General features: G+C 41.9%; 1 long non-coding RNA gene across 1 annotated transcript; it reads right to left on the reverse strand.

Annotated features, from left to right (window-relative positions):
• Positions 1–5,255: 5,255 nt before the first annotated feature.
• On the reverse strand, positions 5,256–6,091 carry LOC122934719. The gene is made up of 3 exons (XR_006388675.1): positions 5,983–6,091; positions 5,400–5,456; positions 5,256–5,314 (listed from the first exon to the last, which is right to left on the reverse strand). It is a non-coding gene; the product is annotated as an uncharacterized LOC122934719 (long non-coding RNA).
• Positions 6,092–13,572: the final 7,481 nt, after the last annotated feature.

A 13,572-nucleotide genomic window follows, 5' to 3' on the forward strand; every position in this document is an offset into this window, starting at 1 on the left:
ACACAGAAAACAAACACTAAGAAACACCGTGATCTTTAGACATAGAGCGCGCAGCCACCCGCTGCGACTTCCTGACCCCGGGTATAACGGAGTCAGACGTGGCTCTTGACACCCTCGTGACAAATACACTGTACCTGCCATCTGCACTAGTTCTGTTTGAAGTTTAGTTCAGGTGCAGTGCATTGGAATTGCAATGACATCACATGGAGGTTACATGACCCTACATCGACGGCCATTTTATGACCCGGAGCTCTATGTGGACAGCACAAAGGCATTGTAAATAGGGGATCATAACTTATTAAATGTAGAAAATGGTGGTGATTGTCCAAACAGACTATATTAGTGTCATATAATCATGTCACAAAAAAAACATGGGTCGACCCAAAAAGTTCCCAACTCCTTTAAGGACTGGGCCCTTATCGGTTATAGCGTGTGAAATCGTACTTCGGTGTGTGACTTGATCAATGGCATGTAATACATTCCAAATGATGGAGAATAGTTTACACTGAGTTGGCTGTTTTTCTTAAGGACCTGGTGAGGTAGTCAGTGATAACTGTTATCAACACTAAATTTGGTTTCACCCTATTGTAGTTGTTGGGTGGATTACCCCACTCCTGGCGCATCAGTAGTGGACCTAAGATCTTCATCACTCTGGTCAAGGAGGGAACGCATAAATGACTCTTGAGGTCTGTGATTTTCACCCTGTGTATGGTGTTGTGGAGTATGAAGGGGATCGGAGTCAGAACCTGAATGGTATGAAAGGGATTGGTTGGAGGAAGGGGTAGGAAAAGAGGTGGGAGTTGGAAAAATGGAGGGAGAAACAGCATTTGGCTGGAGGATTGTAGAAGTAGTAGATGTAGAAGTCAATACAGGACCATGTGGCTGAGAGAAGGGAGCTGGTTGTGTTTGAGAACTGGCACTGGATTGTGATGGAAAAGAGACAAAGGAAGGTGAATGAGATAGGGAATGGCTAACCGACGGGCAGTCGAAAGGTAGATGGTGGTTGATAGGTGTGGGATGGCGGATATGTTTGAGATGGTGGAACGGTTTGGGATGGGGATGGGTGTGGGACGGAGGAAGGGTGTGGGACTGGGAAGGGTGTGGAACGGCGGAAAGGTGTGGGACGGGGATGGGTGTGGGACGGGGATGGGTGTGGGTCAGGGGATGGGTGTGGGACAGGGGATGGGTGTGGGACAGGGGATGGGTGTGTAACAGGGGATGGGTGTGGGACTGGGGAAAGGTGTGGGACAGGGGATGGGTGTGGGAGGGTGGATGAGTGTGGGATGAGGGATGGGTGTGGGACGAGGGATGGGTGTGGGACGAGGGATGGGTAAGGGGTGGGGAAAGGTGTGGGACGGGGGAAAGGTGTGGGACGGAGGAAAGGTGTGGTATGGGGAAAGGTGTGGGACGGAGGAAAGGTGTGTGCCACAAAGTAAGAGCGAGCAGGTGGTGAAGTCATGGCTGTTGGAAAGGAGGTGGTTGGGGGGTACGAGTGGGGTGGAGGACACGACTGGGAAGGGTGTGGATGTTGAATATTCCAGACTGTTTAAATCAATGTCACTCTACAGTCACAATTCTGATCTGGAGTCATGTCGTCCATCCAATGACTTAATGTTAATAGACGCTGCTGATTATGGTTAAGGGGTTCTGGACGGCTGACACCCCCCATCTGCCGGACAATGGTTGCTAACTCTTGCTTATACCGAGTCTGCTGTTCCTCTAATTTTATTAAACAATTTCAAAGGTTTGTGCAAGATCATCCCAGACTCTATATTGTCTCCGAACTGGTCTCGGCCTACTTGTTACTCTCTAAAGGAAGAAGTAATGAACTGGCGAGTATCATCAATTACGGGACATGTTTGTGGTTGGCGACTTTGTGACTCCAGAGCAGAATCATGTGAAGTAGAGGGTCCAGAAGCTAGATCAGAAGACGGTCTAGAAACTTGTTCTGTTTCCAAATGATGTTCAATAGGCTCTCCTTCTGGAGGTAGGGTGATTGAATGAGTACTGTAAATTAAAAGAAAAAAACATCTGTATAATCTCAGTAGGCATCATAGAATATTCAATCCACTAACAGAGGACCTGTCACTCACGTGCACAGCTTGAATGAACATCGAAGGAATTGCAGATAGGGTCCATATTGATAAGGTGTTCTCCTTGAAGCTCCAGAACCACTTGGCGTTGTTCGATCATGATTGAGGTCATGCATAAAGCAATCACGTATTGACCTCCAGTGTGTTGATATAATATCAGCAAAAAAAATAATTATAAGAAATAAAAATTTGTTCTATTTTAAAACTGTAACAAAACTATGGAATACTGCTGTAGATATGGTCATCTTTCAACAGCGCTGGTTAAATAGGATGGCACATATAGTGCTGCCTCTGCCTGTAGAAAATCTTCACTAATCCTGAAATAGGCCATTTATCATTGTCTTTTCGTTTGTTTTGGGCCTGGTACATGATGGTGCAGTAGCAATATCAACTTTTGAAACCACCATGTCCTCCGACAATACTGATTGGCATTTCAATGTTCTTCACACGTAAAACCTAAATGTACATTCCTATTTCACTATCCTAACAATGGAACTAAAAAAAAAAATACTTGAAGGAAAGACATGTACCACATTGCATTTGAGCCTGATGGCTCAAATCGTTCCATGTGGGGACCATACTGGCATAAACCTATTGCCATAGCCGACGTTGGGGGTGTTATGGACCGAGTGTTGGGGGTCTGATTGGTCCCATAAAGCTGGCCTTGCTTCTACTAGCTGTATTCGCAGCTCACAGTTTATGTTTGGGACAAATAGGGTTTCTTCCTCGTCCACTTCATTGTGATTCTGCTGGCACTGCCCACATCATAAGACGCATTCCAAGAACTATAACTTTTTTATTTTTCTGTCTTTATAGCTTTTCGAGGGCTTGATTTTTGCGAAACAAGTTGTAGTTTTTAATCGCGCCATTTTGGGGTACACATAACTTTTTGATGAACTTTTATTAACTCTTTCTGTGAGGGAGATGGGAAAAACAGCAATACTGCCACTGCATTTTTACGTTATAAATTTTACGGCGTTCATTTTTCGGTATAAATAACATAATATCTTTAGTCTCTGGGTCAGTACAATTACATTGATACCAAATACAAATAGTTTTTTTTTCGGTATTTCTACTTTTTTGCAATAAAACCCCTTTTTTTAACGAAAAAAAATGTTTTTACATTGCCGCTTCCCAATACCCATAACTTTTTTATTTTTATTTTTATGGAGTTGCATAAGGGCTTGATTTTTGAGGGATGACTTGTATTTTTTATTTGTATCATTTTGGAGTAAATGTCGCTTTTTGATCAATTGTTATTAAGTTTTTTTGGTGGCAACTAAGAATAATTGAGCAATTCTGTCTTTTGTTTTTACGGCGTTTACCGTAGAGGATAATTTATTTAATATTAACGTAGTCCGGGTCGTTACGGACACAGCAATACCAAATATATGGGGGAGATTTTTTAATTTAATTTTTTTCATTGAAAAACGTATTTTAAATGGGAAAAAATTTGTAATTTTTTTAATGGGATTTTTAAAATTTAATAAATGTTTTGTTTTTTTACCACATAATAGTCCTACAAGGGGACTATAACAGACAGTATTTTGATTGCTTTTAAAATGCAATGCATTATGCCTATAACGCATTGCATTTTAATAGCAATGCTATTTAACATTGACCAGCAGGCTGCGCCAGAGAGGCACAACCTGCTGAAAATTACTGAAGGCTGGTCTGGGGCCTTCATAGACCACAGCCAGCCTTCACACACATCAGCACCCTGCGATCGCATTTGTGGGGTGCCGATGGGAGACAGAGGGAGTCCGCTCTCTCTGTCAGCACTTTACATGCGGCGGGCGCCATGTAAAGTGATAAACAGCCCGGATCGGCACTCCTGCCTGTCCGTGCTGTTAGAGCAGGGCCACGACTCTCATGTGAGAGCCGGGTCCCCGCTCTCCGCAGTTTTTTTTTTTTGTGTATGCATATATGTATTTGTGTATATACAGTATGTGTGTTTTAACATCTGCTACTCTTGACATTGAGATCTGAATATGGGTATAAGTGTGTATATCATCCTATCCCAAATTTTAGGACACTGAGATTTTTTTGAAAAAAAAAAAAGAAAAAGCTTTTTACTATTAAAGACCTGTCCTTATGATAGGTAACAATACCAGAGAAGGAGAAGAGGGGCCCTGTAGAACATTTTCTGCAGGGCCCAGCCACCTAAGCCCTCTCGGCCAGCCACTGGAATTTTTTTGGGGATGTATTTTTTGCTGTGGGGCCCAGTATTTTGTTATGGACTGTGGTATTTGGCTCTCCTGGGGTGGTATTATGTGCCTCATTTTTGGTATTGCTGGCCTAGCCTACTTGTCTTTCAGTTATTTGGACCCAACTACAAAATGGGCTACTTTTAGTATTTTTTTTCCAGGACCACTTTCAGTTTCTTGAGCGTCACACTGCCCTGTCTCCCTGTATTGCCTCCTGTGAGCGGTGACAACACTTCCTGCAGCTGCTTAATCACATGGCTGGACAAGAGTATTCTGAGAAAGCTCTATGACGACGCTGGCCACGCAGGTCACTGAACAGGAAGAAATCTAAGATATTTGGGTATAATTATTCTCCTATAATAACAGGCTTGCTACAATACTATATGATGGGAGCAGTGTGGGCATCTCACAACACAGCCCATGTGCCTACTCACACGGCCTCCCTCTCCTCGACAACCGGAACGCCCACGCTGTCCACGACCACTACGCCTTGGAATACTGGCTCCAACTGTTGTTTGAGAGTCAATTTGCCTGTTTGTTTCTTCCTATTATTATTTTTTTTGAGTTTTAGACAACAGACCATTGTATATTTTACATAACATAAGAATTTCAACTCACATCCTGTATTGGAGGAAGAGTACTTGATCGAGTTTCACCGCGACTGGAGTTGCCTGAATGTGTAGCCTCCTGTGTCTGCAAAAAACACACAATTAGGACTCACTCCCATGGCCGTGTGCCTGCCATTCTACAACATAAGGGCTTCACCCATGTACACTCTTTTATGCATAGTCATTTGCTACAGAGTGGTTCCATTTCATTGTTATTTGTATTGGGTGGTGCAGGCCGATCTTTGAACCATTCATTTTGGAGTCTGCATCCTTCAGTGCAAAGCGAAACATTTCGTAAACATTTTTTTTTTAAATGATGTCCTACTTACTGCCTCCATTGGCTCTGGAGAAAAGCTCCATTCCTCTAGTCTAGATCTACTTTAGAGGTTTCCGTTGGAGAATCTCCCTGAAATATAGAAAAATGTATTGTATATAAAATATAGATATGTTTATCATAATTATTAAAGATTATTTTCAAAATGATTACTTACCGGAATCTGAAATAATGGCGTACTTCCACTGCCAACCAAAGGAGAAGGCGAAGACATCTTAAAAAAATAGCAAAGAAGAACCATTTTAATACAAGCTCTTCATGTATACAGTGCATTGCATTGGAGCATTGGGACGCTCTCCCTTGCCTTGCGATGCATTGCGCATCATCACCTTTTGGTTCTGTTCAGTGAGGTACCATGTTTTATAACATTATGCTAGGCAGAGGCTTCCCAGTAGCAGTGAACATAGTTGGTAGTCTTTATAGTATCCGCCTATAAAACATCCAAGCGCAGCGCTTGGCAGCCGATTTAGCCGATGTCACCGACCTAACTGCTACTCAGAAGCCTCTACCTAGTGTAATGTTGTAAAACACGGTACCTTACTGGACAGGACCAGAGCCGGACAATGCACAATGCAGAGAAAGGCAAGGGGGGTATCACAATGCTCCACTGCTATGCTCATTTATGTCAGCCTGGAAGCATGTACAGTCACACTCTCAGAAGGTTTTTCAGATTAGAACACGTGTTCAGTGGTACATATGTGCAGAGGACAATAAAACTTTTCATTTGGATAACTACCTACCCTTTTCTGATGGCTTTCACAAGCTTGACTACTGATGGCTCAATCCACATGTTCTTCTATGCATCCCAAAATGGCGACCGGCAACGATCACATGATCCTCCCAGGTTTTTTATTTTGTCTTTTGTTGAAAGTTTCTGGTTGTTTCTGCGCATGTTGATACTGAAAAAACGGACAATATAAACGTAATGAATGTAAAAGCAATATTTTTCAATTACTTTAATATCCGTGTGTCATTGACTACAATGAACGGAATGGGAAACTCCATCCTATAAAGCGGATTCAGAACGGATTGCCAAATAACGGACACAAACGAAATGCATATATATATCAACTAACGGATACGTTTTAATATATATTTTTTTTCTACTTCCGGACAGACAAAAGGAACGGAAAGGCTGAACGCTAATGTGAACTCAGCCTTAGGCCTCATGCACACGACCGTATTTTGTTTCCGTGTCCGATCCGTTTTTTTTTTTGCGGATAGGATGCGGACCCATTCATTTCAATGGGTCCGCAAAAAACGCGGACAGCACACCGTGTGCTGTTTGCATCAGTATGTCCGGAACGGATGATTGGTTTCTAATACATCCTTGGAGCCTATGGGAGAGATTTTTCAAAACTGGTGTAAAAGAAAACTGGTTTAGTTGCCCATAGCAACCAATCAGATTTCACCCTTCAGTTTCCAAAGGAGGTCTGAAAAATGAAAGGTGGAATCTGATTGGTTGCTATTGGGAACTAAGACAGTTCTACTTTACACCAGTTTTGATAAATCTCCCCCAATGTTCCTTCCTTTCAAGGTCTTTTTCTGTGGGAACAAGTGTATAGGAGCATACATGTACTATGAGAACTCTATTTTGTTTTTTATTATTATTATCTTTTAAGGGTTTTATTAAAAGTTATGTTTTATTTGATTTTCCCGCCCCCTTGGTTGTTGGTTTTTAAATTTGGTGGTCAGTAGGGTTTTTGGTTCACCTGCACATTAACCTCACCAGTGGCATTTCTACGATCGGCTTTATTGCTGATCTGCTATATTGGTAGAGCAAGGATAATCTACTAATTTACAGCATAGGGATCATGCAGACAGTGATGTCATGGCATACAGACAGTTTACACAATGATGTCACAATAAAGGGATAATACACTTGAAGCTACATGACTGTAATCATGCAGATAGTGATGTCATAATACTGGGATAATTTACAGCGAGGTCACAAAAGAGGAATTATACGAACAGTGAAGTCACTACATAGCAATAATGCACTAGGTGCTACGGCACACAAATAGTATGCGCTGGCTCAGATTTAAGCCTCTTGCACACGAAGGTTGAGCATCCGTTCCGTGCATTGGGGACCGCAATTTTAATGTGTCCGCATCTGTGATGCGGAGTGCACACGGGCCGGTGCCCGTGTAATGCGGACCTGCCATATGCAGGCCGCAATACGGCCACAGGAACACAATGTTCATGTGCAAGAGGCCTTACTCACCCTATAGATGGTGTAAGCCTAACCAGGCTGTCTAGACATGCACCAGATTGATCACAATGGCTCAGGCTGGATGATAAATGTGGTGCAGGGATAGACACTTTTTCTAGCTATATACCAGCTATTGGTTGGCTTCCTTTAAAACTGATTTTTACACCAGAATTATGGCGCAATTTTGGAACAAAATGGCACATCTTAGGGTGCAGTCCTTTCCAGCAACGCTCCACCCCCTGTCCACTAAGCCGGTCCACCTTCTTGCTGAGCAAGTCAGGAAAAGGTGCGGGAACACTAGGTGCACCAAACTGCACCAATCTGCGCCACATTTTAGGCAGATTTTTAGTGCAGACACATTATTAACCCCTTAGTGACCAGCCTGTTTTGGGCCTTAATGACCAAGCATCTTTTTCATTTTTTCATCTTCGACTTCCAAGAGCTCCAAGGCCCCTTTCACACGAGCGAGTTTTCCGCGCGGGTGCAATGCGTGACGTGAACGCATAGCACCCGCACGGAATCCGGACCCATTCATTAAAATGGGTCTGTGTACATGAGCGGTGGTTTTCACGCATCACTTTTGCGTTGCGTGAAAAACACAGCATGCTCTATATTCTGCGATTTTCACACAACGCTGGCCCCATAGAAGTGAATGGATTTTCACGGATGGTTTCTAAGAGATGTTGTTTGTAAACATTCAGGTTTTTTTATTACGCGCGTGCAAAACGCAGTAAATCGCATTGCACCCGCACAATAAAAACTGAACAACTGAAAAGCAATCGCAAACAAAATTTAATCGCTTTATATGCGAAATCGCGCAGTTTTCACTGAACGCATCAGCAAAGCATCCGGACATAATCCAGAGGCGGTCGTCTGCAAGGGGCCTCAGTTTTTTTGTTTTTCCATCAATGTAGTCATTTTAGTGCTTGTAATTTTTAGTGGTGCCATTTTGGGGTACACATAACTTACTGATTTATTTTTATTAACTTTTTCTGGGAGGGGGGGGGGAAACTACAATACTGTCACTGAGTTTTTACATTATAAATTTTGCGGCATTCATTTTTCAGCATCAATAACATAATCTCTGGGTCATTCAGATTACAGTGATACCAAACACATATATATATATTTTTTTTCTGTATTACTATTTTTGCACAATAAAAACCCTTTTTAAAAAAAAAGAAAATGTGTTTGCATCATCACATCCTAAGACCCATAACTTTTGCTGTTGTTGCAGGATGACTTGTAGTTTTCATTAGTATCATTTTGGGGTACATAGCTCTTTTTGATAGCATTTTATTCCTTTTTTTGTAGCAAATAAGCAAAAAGCAGCAATTCCGTTTTTTTTTTGTTTTTTTTTACAGCATTCACCATATGGGATAAATCATATGACACTGTGTAGTGCAGGTCATTATGGATACGGTGATACCAAATATGAAAAAATGTGCAATTTTTACCATTGAATGGAAATTTTTTTTATTTTATTAAAATTTTTATTTAATAAAACTTTTTTTTAACTTTTTATAACCATTTAATAGTCCCACAAGGGGATTATAATAGGTTATCTTTTGATCGCTTCTACAAAAAATTGCACTGTTCTTTCAGGGCAATGTATTTTATTGTCAGTGCTATACATCCACCAGCAGGCTGCACCAGAGAAGCTGCTGAGACATGCAGGAGGTAGGCGTTGGTCCTCATCCTGCGTACACAGACAACAGCAACCCGCGGTCTCATTCATGGGTTGTTGATGGTCGCTCTGCAACCACTTACATGCCAAGGGTGCTATTACACGGGATCGGCGCTTCTGCCAGTCGGGGCTATGAGAGCAGGAGTGGGGATCTCATGTGAGAGCTGAGCCCTTGGTCTACATTGCACGGGAGACCCATGCAGCGCTGTAAAAAAGCAGCAACCCAGCCAGCGACTGCCGCAAAAAGGCGTTTTAGTGGTTAATAGGGGGTTAAATCTGGGCTACAGTGATATAGTAGTACAGGAAAAGGTATATGAAGTTGCAGGGGTGCACACAGATAGCAGAAGGCCCCTGTGGAAGAACAATATTTTGACCCCTTCTCTTTCCAATAACACATCACCAATAATACATGTTTCCGTAACACTGGTTACTGTAAGCCATGAAACTTATTAGTTCAGTTCTTTAGATTGAATCTAATAGTAGGAAGCTGCTTTTAGGGTGGCAGTGGGCCTTCTTATCTATTGGGCCCTGTGCAGCTGTATGAGATATGGTATACTGTATCGGCCCTTGGGATGATATCAAAGCTCAAAAATAACACACAAAAATGTCTTCATGTACATGGTGACATCACAGCTCAGGTAAAGACATGGTGATGTCACAATATGGGTGTAATTCTAGCTATGTTACAATACAGAATAAAGAAATTCCGCAGCACATCCACGTAGTAGAAAAATAAAAAGACTTTATTCACCCAGCGTGCGACGTTTCAATCCTCTCAATGGGATTTTCCTCAAGCAGTGACATGGTAGGTTGTGCACTGTGCATATTTAAGCACAGACCCATAATTGAACAATTGATGTGCCAATTACAATCATTACAGTTAGTGTACATAAACTATAAAATGAACAATATAAAAAATATAATAACACAGTTATATCATATCAAAAAACTATACGTGCAATAATGTGACATGAAAAATGTCCCCAATTCATTCAGTATATAATATACAGAGACATTCATTGATAACAGTAAAAATCAATTCAGGTGTGTATCATCCAAATAATTAAAGTGTGCAGGTGTACCTTCGAAAATGGATGGACAAAATTGCAGAGGTATGCAGCGGGGGTCAATGCTCGTGGATGTCGGCGTCTCAGGCATACCATTGCGCATGTCGCAAGGACCTTCCTGGGGCTCTCCATCACGTGATCGCATATCTTAGTCATTCCTTAAAGTGCGCATGTCCAAGGACCTTTCAGCATGTGATCAGCCTACGGTCATGTGCCTGGACATGTCACATGATCGGAATGAGTCAGATCGGAATCACAGTGTATGTTAATAGTACAAGTTCGTGTGTAGCTGATAACATTAGCAGTAAGTGTGTAGCAGTAATCGCATATAGCCATCAATATACAGATTATATCCATATATACATCCAAGTTTGTATCTGTGGAACATACAATTTTTGCACATACAATTTATACCTCCGTTGCATCGGCCCGTGTCAGAAATAAAGATCTCGCACACAGTCATGGGAATCACAGAGCCAATGTTTGGATGATACACACCTGAATTGATTTTTACTGTTATCAATGAATGTCTCTGTATATTATATACTGAATGAATTGGGGACATTTTTCATGTCACATTATTGCACGTATAGTTTTTTGATATGATATAACTGTGTTATTATATTTTTTATATTGTTCATTTTATAGTTTATGTACACTAACTGTAATGATTGTAATTGGCACATCAATTGTTCAATTATGGGTCTGTGCTTAAATATGCACAGTGCACAACCTACCATGTCACTGCTTGAGGAAAATCCCATTGAGAGGATTGAAACGTCGCACGCTGGGTGAATAAAGTCTTTTTATTTTTCTACTACGTGGATGTGCTGCGGAATTTCTTTATTTTATAATTTGGAGGTGGATCGCCGACTCAGCCGCTGGCACTCCCATTACAGAATACGGATAGTGGTGCTGCCCACATTGCTTTTTCTATGTTACAATACAGAGATATAGCATATTATGAGGGGTGTAGCAAACGTAACAATTAGAGATGAGTGAATTGATTCTAAACAAATGGGATTCGTTAGAAATTTGCCCAAAATTCATGGACAAAATTAAGCCTAAGATTTTTGAGTAGCTTTGGACGAATCTCGTAGAAACGGCACCCAACGCCATTTTACTGTGAGAATTGGCTGGGAAAACCACAAGGGAGGAAGAAGAAAAATGTCCCATTAGATGGTAGTACTAGAAGTGTAACTAGACATTTATGATATATACTGTATGTTCAATATGCCATAAATATAGTATTTCACTTGGTAATACCCCTTTAAAGTTTATTTTTGGCCCTTGGAATTGGTTCAGGTTGACAATGTGGCCCCAACCAGAAAAGGTTGTGCACCCCTGGTTTAGAGGTTGACACACAGCCTCATCAGCCAAGTTGGGGTTGCAACAAGCAGGGAGGTGCCTGGCAGGAACAAGCAAACGCCATATTGCTGATGAGGGTGGATGGGTCTTTGGCACTGTGCCGCTGTGTTCAGATGCAGAAAAGTGTCTCATGGTTCCTGCCGCCTCACTGTTAGTGTAGCCACTGTCAGACTGTGCCCCCTATGAGTTAGGAGTTGATGTGATGCTTCACCATTTAACTTTACTACTATATTCCCCTGATGAGTCCTATGATGAGTATCTTCATGCTCAGACAGTAACATTACACTGTCTGAGCGTGAGCTACAGCCACAAACTTTCTCTCACCCCCAGTCAGTCATTAGAGCCGGCGGAAATGGAAGAGAAAGCACTCCGGCCCCAGCACGGCTCACCTGAAGGTCTTCCTGTCTCTATTTTTTTCTTTTAGCGGTACTGTTACTGGGAGAGGGCGTGACTTAGCGGGGTTGGGGCGTGGCCACCATAGTATAAGGAGAAGCTCATCACGTAGAAGCCATTAGGGGAGATTTATCAAACCTCGTGTAGAGGAAAACCGGCTTAGTTGCCCATAGCAACCAATCAGATTCCACCTTTCATTTTGGAAAGGGGCTTTGAAAATGAAAGGTGAAATCTGAATGGTTGCTATGGGCAACTAAGCCATTTTTCCTCTACACCAGTTTTGATAAATCTTCCCCATTTATAAAGTACAGAAATCTGTCACTGAGAAAACGGCGATTATAATGGCAGCACATATGCTGAGGGAACAAGCCATAGTTAAGGGGAGCCTGGAACATTTGCTTTTTTAGGCTACATGCACACGACAGTTGTTTTTAGCGGTCTGCAAATAGCGGATCCGTGTTCCTGTTTATTTTACATCCACATCCGTTCCGTTTGTCCGCAAATTTTGTAGGTTGTGTTTCTGTGTGTCTTCAGGTTTTTTTTGCGGTCCGCAAAAAAAACCCTGAAGGCTGTAATTCTTAATATGTAATATATACAGGTTTCCCAGCAACCATCCGCCAAAAAAAAACGGATACAGGTGGCTTCCGTTGGTCATCCGCATTTTTTTGCGGACCCATTGACTTCAATGGGTCCGCAAAACGTTTATTGCAGACAAGAATATGACATACAATACTTTTTTTTGCGGATGGGAAACACGGACAGCGAAGTGCATGGGTAGCCATCTGATCAGCCAAAAAAACAGAACGGACGCAGTGCATGTAGCCTTAGGCCTCTTTCACACGACCGTATGGCTTTTTCAGTGTTTTGTGGGCCGTTTTTTCCGGATCCGTTGTTCCGTTTTTTGTTTCCAGTTTGGTTCTATTTTTACGTTCCGTTTTTACGTATGGCATATACAGTAATTACATAGAAAAAATTGGGCTGGGCATAACATTTTCAATAGATGGTTCCACAAAAAACGGATATGGAAGACATACGGATGCATTTTCGTATGTGTTCTGTTTTTTTTGCGGACCCATTGACTTGAATGGAACCATGGAACGTGATTTGCGGGCAATAATAGGACATGTTCTAGCTTTCAACGGAACGGAAAAACGGAAATACGGAAATGGAATGCATACAGAGTACATTCAGGTTTTTTTACGGAACCATTAAAATGAATGGTTCCGTATACGGAACAAAAAAAACAGTTATGTGAAAGAGGCCTTAAGGTGGAAATACACCCTTGGGTGCATCATTGCCTTATGGCCTCATGCACACGACCGTATTTTGTTTCCGTGTCCGATCCGTTTTTCTTGCGGATAGGATGCGGACCCATTAATTTCAATGGGTCCGCAAAAAACACGGACAGCACACCGTGTGCTGTCCACATCAGTATGTCCGTTCCGTTGCTCCGCAAAAAAAATAGTGCATGTCCTATTTTTTTCTAGTTTGTGAACAAGAATAGGCATTATTACAATGGATCCGCCCAAAAAAAAAAAAAACAGATCCGCAAAAAAAACGGACTCCATACGGAACATCATCTGTTTTTTTTATGCGGATCCGC

Source organism: Bufo gargarizans, chromosome 4, assembly GCF_014858855.1.
Source record: "Bufo gargarizans isolate SCDJY-AF-19 chromosome 4, ASM1485885v1, whole genome shotgun sequence".
Taxonomy (NCBI): domain Eukaryota; kingdom Metazoa; phylum Chordata; class Amphibia; order Anura; family Bufonidae; genus Bufo; species Bufo gargarizans.